The 8,952-nt window shown below is 37.2% G+C and overlaps 1 pseudogene; it reads left to right on the top strand.

The window, feature by feature from the left end:
* Nucleotides 1–4,087: 4,087 nt before the first annotated feature.
* LOC105804199 (2-methylbutanal oxime monooxygenase-like) lies at nt 4,088–5,610 on the top strand (annotated as a pseudogene).
* The last annotated feature ends 3,342 nt before the right edge of the window (nt 5,611–8,952 follow it).

The raw sequence follows: 8,952 nt of genomic DNA, 5'->3' as shown, positions 1-8,952 counted from the left end.
TGAGAATCTGAAGATGAGAGAAGAAGAAACAGTGAAGCATTATGCAGATAGAATCATGGCAGTGGTCAAGAGTATAAGGCTCCTTGGTGAGCACTTTGATGAGGCAAGAATTGTGGAGAAAGTTCTCTCCACTTTTCCTGAGAGATATGAGGCAAAGATATCCTCTCTAGAGGACTCAAGAGATCTTGCTAGCATCTCTTTAACTGAGCTGATTAACACTTTCTATGCTCAGGAACAAAGAAGAGCTAGCAGGGCTGAAGACAACCAGGAAGGTGCCTTTCAAGCCAAAGCCAGAGAAACCTCGAGTGCCAATGCTCACGGAGGCAAAAAGCCTTGGAAAAATAGGCCTAAGCCTAATGCTGCAAGAAGCACTGACCAGCCTTGCAGACATTGCAAGAGGACTGGTCATCCAGAGGAAAGATGCTGGTTTAGACCAAATGCTGTATGCCAGCATTGCAAAAAGAAAGGTCATGTGGAAAAGGTTTGCAAAAACAAAAACAAACCAAGGCAGAACCAATTTCAGCAACCAAAGGCTGAAGCTCGAGTAGCTGAAGATAGTAGTGACCAAGAAGAGCAGGCCTTTGCTGTGTCTTGCTCAACTGCTAAGAAGAAATGCTCAAAAGTCTGGCTATTGGACAGTGGCTGCACTAACCACATGTCACCAGATGCCTCCTTGTTCAAAACCTTGGATAGAAGCTGTAAAACCAAGGTCAAGGTTGGAAATGGTCAGTTTATAAAGGCTGAGGGAAAATGAGATGCACTAATATGCACTTCTACAGGCAAAAAAGTCATCTCAAATTTGCTATTGGTACCTGAGATTGATAGAAACATTCTCAGCATAGCTCAACTGCTTGAGAAAGGCTACCCTGTTGTGTTCAGGGACAAGCAGTGTCAAATTGCTGATCCAAGTGGATCAAGCCTCATGACAGTCACTATGACTGACAAATGCTTTGAGGTTCATTAGCCAAATGACTCAAAGTCAGCATACACAGCCTCTGTTGATGATTCCAAGCTCTGGCATCAAAGGCTTGGGCATGCCAACTTCAGATCGATGGCTCAAATAGTCAGTGAAGGCTTAGCTGAAAACTTCACCAACTTAGTGGAGAATGATGAAGTCTGTGAAGTCTGTCAACTAGGAAAATAGGCAAGATTGCCATTCCCTACAAACACAGCATGGAGAGCCACAGAAAGGTTGCAGCTGGTGCAAACTGATGTGTGTGGCCCGATAAGGACTAAATCACTTAGCAAAAACAGGTATTTCATCCTTTTCATTGATGATTTTACAATATATTGCTGGATCTTCTTCATGAAACACAAGTTTGAGGTAGCTCAAGTATTTGGGAAGTTCAAAACTGCTGTTGAAACAGAAACAAGCTGCAAGCTGAAATCGATAAGATCAGACAATGGGACTAAATACACTTTAGCTCAGTTCCAAGCCATTTGCAATGTTGCTGGAATTAAACACCAGCTGACAAATGTGTACACACCTCAGCAGAATGGGGTCTCTGAAAGGAAGAACAGAAGCCTGATGGATATGGCCAGGTGCTTGCTGTTTGAGAAGAAACTGCCAAAAACCATGTGTGCTGAGGCAGTAAACACTGTTGTTTACCTTCAGAATAGACTTCCAACCAAGGCTCTTGCTCACAAGACACCTTTTGAAGCTTGGTTTGGATTCAAACCTTCACTGGTACATTTAAAAGTGTTTGGTTGTCTGTGCTATGCACAAATACGAGTAATAAAGAGAGTCAAGCTTTCAAAAAGGGCTCAACCAGGTATCCTAGTAGGCTATAGCTCAGTCAAGAAGGGCTATAGGGTTCTAGATCCCTTGACAAGCAAAATCCAAGTAAGCAGAGATGTGATCTTGGATGAAAAGGCATGCTAGAACTAGGAGAAGAATCAGCCAAAAGCTATTTTAGAAGACCTGGTGCCTAACCAAGCTGAACTCGAGTAGCTTAGTCCTTAAATGGACATTGATGATGTACCTGTGAGAGGCACAAGGACCCTAGATGAAATTTATGAAAGAGCACAGGTTTCTATAGTAGAACCTACCAGTTTTGAAGAGGCTGAGGTAGATGAAGGCTGGAAACAGGCTATGTTTGATGAAATCAACATGATTCAGAAGAATCTGACATGGGAATTGGTTGATAAGCCTACATGAAAGAAGACCATTGGAGTGAAATGGGTCTATCAAGAAAAAAAATGCTGATGGCAGTCTAAACAAGCTGAAAGCCAGGCTTGTTGTCAAAGGTTTCAACCAAAGATATGGCCTGGACTACTTGGAGACCTTTGCACCAGTAGCCAGGCTTGACACAGTCAGAATGATAGTTGCCATAGCTGCTCAGAATCAGTGGATCATTCATCAGCTGGATGTAAAATCAACTTTTCTAAATGGCTTTTTAGAAGAAGAAATCTACATCGAGCAGCCTCAAGGATTTGTAGTCTCTAGCAAAGAACACATGGTGTACAGGATGAAAAAGGCCTTGTATGGCCTGAAGTAGGCCCCTCGAGCCTGGTATGCTCGAATTGACTCATACCTGATCAGTTTGGAATTCGAGAGAAGTGCCAGTGAACCAACATTTTATGTCAAGAAAAATCAAGCTGAGACTCAGCTCATCTTGTCACTTTATATTGATGATCTGTTAGTGACTGGAGGAGACAAGAGCATGCTACATGATTTCAAGAGAAAAATGATGAAAATGTGTGAAATGTCTGATCTAGGCAGGATGAACTACTTCCTAGGAATGGAGGTGAAACAGACTGCAAAAGGAATCTTTCTCAACCAAAGTTCCTTTGCTATGAAGGTCCTAAACAAGTTCTCCATGAAGAACTGTAAGCCAACAAGCACACCAATGGCTGTTAGTATGAAGCTATCGAGGTAGGGCAGTGGTGAACCAGTTTGTGAGACAATGTACAGGAGTCTCATTGGTAGTCTGTTGTATCTGACTACAACAAGGCCTGGTATTATGTTTGCTGTTAGTGTGCTATCAAGATTCATGAATTGCTGTAATGATCAGCACTTTCAGACAACTAAAAGAGTACTAAGATACATCAAAGGCACCATTAATCATGGTGTACTATTCAAAAGGGCTAAAAGCATGAAACTGATAGGCTATGTTGATAGTGATTGGGCTGGATTAAGTGATGATATGAGGAGCACATCAGGATATGCATTTATTCTTGACTCGAACATGTTTTGCTGGAGTTCTAAGAAGCAGGGTCTAGTGGCACAATCAATAGCAGAAGCTGAATATGTTGCTGCTGCATCTGCTGTAAATCAAGCCATATGGCTTAGGAAAATTCTGGCTGATTTGAATCAAAATCAAGAAGAAGCAACAGAGATTTATTGTGACAACAAATCTCCTGTTGCAATTGCAAAGAATCCTATCTTTCATGGTAGGACAAAACACTTTAACATTAAGTTGCATGTGATAAGAGAAATGGAACAAGCTCGAGAGATCGAGTTGATTCACTGCAGTTCTTAAAATCAGATTGCTGATATCTTTACAAAATCTCTTAGTGCATCAAGATTTCTGAGCCAAAGAAAGCAATTAGGAGTCTGTAGCATAGAAGCTGAGGAGGAGTGTTGAAGCCAGCCTCTATGCAGCAGCCAAAGGTGGCCATGCAAGAGGAAATCAGTAGGCAATCGAGCCATGGTGTGTAGCAGTTGAAGCTCAAAGTTGCTGACTTAGTTACCACATTTAGTTATTCATTAATCCTTTTGTAATCTAGTTCATTTTGAACTTAGTAGGTAGATTTCTTGACGTTGATTGACTGAAAAATCATCAAAGCTACTTATGCAAGCTAATCTTGTAAGTTTCAATGCATATTAGTGGTGTTAGGTAGTTGATTAGGTGATAACTTGTTTGTTTTACAAGTTAGTTGGTATATGTAATGGCTTAATGGCTTATTCTCTTGTTAATGAAAAATTTTCAGTTTGTTTTTCATTCAAATTCTCTCTTTTCTTTTCTGTTTTCCACTGGTAAGCTTCTTTTCTGTTTCTTTCTCGTTTGTTTCTTCCCCAAGCCTCGAGGCTTGCTGTCCAAGCAAGAATAAAGCAGCTTGCTGCTGCCCATAAAAACCAACAAGAATGAAAGGTATTAAGCTTCCCCCAGGCCCTCCAAAGCTCCCTCCCATTGGGAACTTGCATCTTTTGGGGAACTTGTGTCATTGTTCCCTTGAAAATTTGTCCAAGAAATACAATTCCATCATGTTATTGCAGCTAGGCAGCGCGCCTACGATTGATTGTTTCGTCTACTAAAATAGCTCAACAAGTCCTCAAAATTCATGACCTTTATTGTTGCACCCGTCCAGCATCCCCCAGGCCTAACAGGTTCTCCTACAATGGCCTAGACGTGCTGTTTTCGCCGTACAGTGATCATTGGAAGGAGATGCGTAAAGTTTTCATTTCTGAGCTCTTGAGCATGAAGAGGGTACAATCTTTTGCATACGCAAGAGAAGATGAGGTTGATAAATTGATCACTTCTTTATCTCAGGCTTTACCGAAACCGGTCAACCTCAACAAAAAGATATTTACGCTCGTAGATGGTATCATTGGTACGGTTGCTTTCGGTAAGATATACGGAACGGACCAATTCAAGGACCAAGTATTCCATAATGTTCTTGGTGAAGCTATGAACATGTTGGTTAGCTTCTCGGCCGAGGATTTTTTCCCAAGGATAGGAAGAATTGATGCTTTGACAGGGCTCAGTGGTAGGCTTTAGAAGAGCTTTCACTAGTTTGATGGTTACCTCCAAATGATGCTTGACCAACATCTAGATCATGCAAGGCTGAAACCAGAGCAAGAGGATTTTGTTGATTTCTTGATAAGATTAATGAAAGATGAAAGCAACAGTTTCAAGGTATCAGAGAATTGTATGAAGGCCATGCTATTTGTAAGTTTATTAGGTGTCTTCATCTTTGTTTTTACCTAACTAATCATGTTTCAATAGAATTCATAATTAATTTCCATCTTATTGTGTATTGCCGCAGGATGAGTTTATCGACGGTATAGTCACTACTTCTACAACGATTTTATGGGCAATGTCAGAGCTGATAAAGAACCCAAGAGTGATGAACAATGTGTAAGCTGAAATAAGAAACTGCATTGGGAAGAAAGCAAAAGTAGAAGGAAAAGATGTTTCGAAATTGAAATACCTCAAAAATGGTTGTTAAAGAGACCTTCAGATTACACCCGCCAGTCCCTATACTACCCCCTCGAGAGGCTATGCGGGAATTTAAAGTGGGTGAGTTTGATATACTTCCTAAAACAAGAATTTTGGTTAATGTTTGGGCTATTGGCAGAGACCCCAACGGTTAGGAAAACCCAGTGAGTTTTATCCCGAAAGATTCGATGGAAGTCGTATCGACTTTAGAGGGCCGGATTTCAATTTGCTGCCGTTTGGAGCTGGTCATCGGATTTGTCCTGGATTGGATATGGGAGCCACAAATGTTGAGTTCACCTTGGCTAACATGCTCTATTGGTTTCATTGGGAGTTGCCTAATGACATGAAGAGAGAAGACATTAGCATAGAAGAAGAAGATGGACTTGCTTGTCAAAGGAGGACACCCCTTTGGCTTGTGCTGATTTCCAACAGCTCTCAAGTAGAGTGATAAGAGATTGGGAAAGAAATGTATGGATCGGTCTCTTTTACTGTGAACAACTGCATCTATTTCTTTCTAAAATAAATCCTAATGAATAAGGTTTACTACAGGCTATACCTTTTACTATGATAAACAACTTAATTACACAAAACACAGTTGGCAATTAAGGAATTTTCACCAGATCATTCTCCCCTAAGAAACAAACTCCATGGCCTTGACTCATTATTTTTACTCGAATTAATTGCATCCACGGAATTAGAAGATGATTCAACAATCAACTGAGATCCATTCAACTTCCTAGAGTTGAAGAAAATATAGACAACAATTTTTTTTCTTTTTATTATAAATAAAAGGTGTTGCAAGAGCAAACACCATAATTTACTAACATTGAATCACTTTAAGAAACTTCCATGACCATGCCCATGCCCATGCCCATGCTCAAACCATCTCCAAGACAAAGAGATACGCCAAACTCAAAATCACACCAATAAAAAAAAATGACAAACTCAACACATGTACAACACCTGAACCACCCATAAAATTTAGCTCATCTCAATATAGTAATCCAAACTAAATTCAAACCAAGCCAAAAATGCACCTGGAGAGTCATGTGAATCAAAAAATTGTTTAGTCGTGAAGCAGCAATTTTTACGGCTATTATTTGTTCAACCTCATCTGAACTGGTAAAGCCTAGCATGAGAAATATTACACCTGTTGTTTGGGCGTCTAGATTGGATCAATTTACATTTTAAAAATATTTGATTATTGCGAGTTGGGTCAATTTTAATTTTGCATTTTGAATTTGAACTATTTTAAGTTATAATAATTTCATACTTAGTTATTTATGTTTATTTTAATACATGAATTATGTTGAATAATACAATTTTACATTTAATTTATTTGTAGGTTTTCCTATTAAAGTTGATTATTTCTAATTTTATAAATTTAAAATAAAGATAAATAAATTATTTTATCAAATTAAATTTATTATGAAATTAATAATTAGCGGAATAACTTTTGAGATAAAATATTATAAATTTAAATTGACTAAAATCATCAAAAATAAAACTTTTTAAAATTGTCGAAAATAGTTACGGCTATTTATCTATTTTTTTCTCAACAAAGAAATAAGATATTTATTAAGAAAACCAGCCGGGGAGGGGGGGAAGGGAACTAACCAGAGGGTTAGAGAAACAAAACATCAACTCGCAACAACAAAAACACTTGAATCAATCCCCCCAAAAAAGTTTGAACCTGAAAAACACACCTAAAAAGAGAGTTAGAACTTAGATGCATGCAAGTGCATAAAAAAAAAAACTTGCTGCAATAGAAGACATGCTACACTAGAAACACCATCATTAGCCTCAATCCATTTGGACTCGGAGATTTGAGCTTTTGCAATGTTGGAACATTTTTTATATATTTATAATGTTTCAATAACTATGAATGAATGACTGTGATTAATCAAAAGATAAATCTTTTGGTCATTGGTCAAAAGTTATATCATTTGATTTTTGAAAAGAATTATAACTGTTTAAACAATATTATTTGAATAGTTATAATATTAAATGAATAATTATATGTTTTTTAAAGACATTATTACTTAGAAAGACACATGTTGAAATATGTCTTTATGAAAAGATATGAAAATTAATATAAATAGGAATGAGATTTCATTTGAAAATCACACCAACAAGTTGTAAAAGTTCTTTCTATCATTCCTCATTTTCTAATATTATTATATTGTTCTATAAAGAGTTACTGTAGAAATTCTTTGTAGAAATTGAGTTTATTGTTATTCATTGCTCAGTGCTTAGTGGACTATTTTCGTCAGTGCAGAACGCAAATAGTCATTGGCTTCATTGTATCCTCAAGGTTAATTTTCTTGAAACTCTTTTGCACACCGAATATAGGTGGGGGCGAATATAACCTTAAAGATAGTGGCTTGATACACGCCTTGGAGCCTTGTCCTATTTTTTCATTTTCTATTCGAGTTTCATTCGTGTGTTTGAGATTTTCCTCACCGAACATTTATACTAACAATTTTAAGGTTATATAATTCATGATGACTACCACAACACATGAAAGTGGAACACTAAGGGAGTTGGCTTCCAACTTTGTCAAACTTGATCGTTTTGATGGTGACAATTCCTGACGATGGTAGAAAAGGATGCACTTCTTATTAACAACTTTGAAGATTGCCTATGTTTTGGATACACCAAGATCGGAAGAGAATGAAAACGAATCTGTTGCTGCAACTCGAGAAAGGAAAAAATTAGTCATGCTGATTATATGTGTATAGGCCACATATTGAATGATTTATCCGATGGTTTGTTCGACACCTACCAAAACAAGATCACTGCTAAGGAATTATGAGACAAATTAGAGACAAGATACATGACCGAAGATGCTACAAGTAAGAAATTTCTTGTCAATCGTTTCAATAGTTATCAAATGGTTGATGGTCGTTCTATTATGGAACAATTTCGTGATATTGAAAAACTGTTGAATCAATTTAAGCAATATGATATAAAAAAGGATGAAATATTTGTTGTATGCTCCATAATAGACAAACTTCCTCCATCTTGGAAAGACATTAAAAGAAGTCTAAAATATAAGAAAGAGGAAATATCTTTGAGGGTTTGACAAATCATCATTGTATTGAAAAATAATATCGAAAGCAAGATCAGAACCTAAATTCTGAAAATGCCAAAGTTCATGTTACAAAGGAAGTACAGACTATTAAACCATTCAAGAGAAAGTTCAAATAGACTAATAGAGAACCTAAGTTCAATAAGAAACAAAAGGGCTCATGCTATCATTGCGGTAAGCCGGGACATTTCAAGAATGAATGTTGATTTTTAAAGAAGAGTTCATCTTCTAAGGTTGATACTAACGAAAAGTTATTTGCAATGATATCTGAAATTAATATGGTACAAGATGATAATGCATGGTGGATTGATACTGTAGCAACCAAACATTTGTGTAAAGGAAAAAGCATGTTCACAAAGTTCACACAATGTAAAAATGACAATGTCTTATATTTGAGAAATTCTTCCACTGCAACAATCAAAGGCAAAGGGTTTGTTGAGCTGCAATTTACTTTTGGAAAGTTTTTAACCTTGAATGATGTCTATTATGTACCAGAAGTTAGGAAGAATTTAGTGTTTGGAAGTCTATTGAATAAGTTTGGTTTCAAACTTGTTCTTGAGGCAAATAAGTTTATTTTGTCTAGGGGAGGAATTTTTGTAGGGAAATGATATATGTATGAGAGCATGTTCAAACTCAATATTATTAATAAGAATAAAATATTATTTCGCTTATATGGTTGAAGCTTCTTGTTTATAGCAT

This window comes from Gossypium raimondii, chromosome 11 (assembly GCF_025698545.1).
Source record: "Gossypium raimondii isolate GPD5lz chromosome 11, ASM2569854v1, whole genome shotgun sequence".
In the NCBI taxonomy this organism is placed as follows: Eukaryota; Viridiplantae; Streptophyta; class Magnoliopsida; order Malvales; family Malvaceae; genus Gossypium; species Gossypium raimondii.
This window is presented reverse-complemented; position numbering and strand designations above follow the sequence as displayed.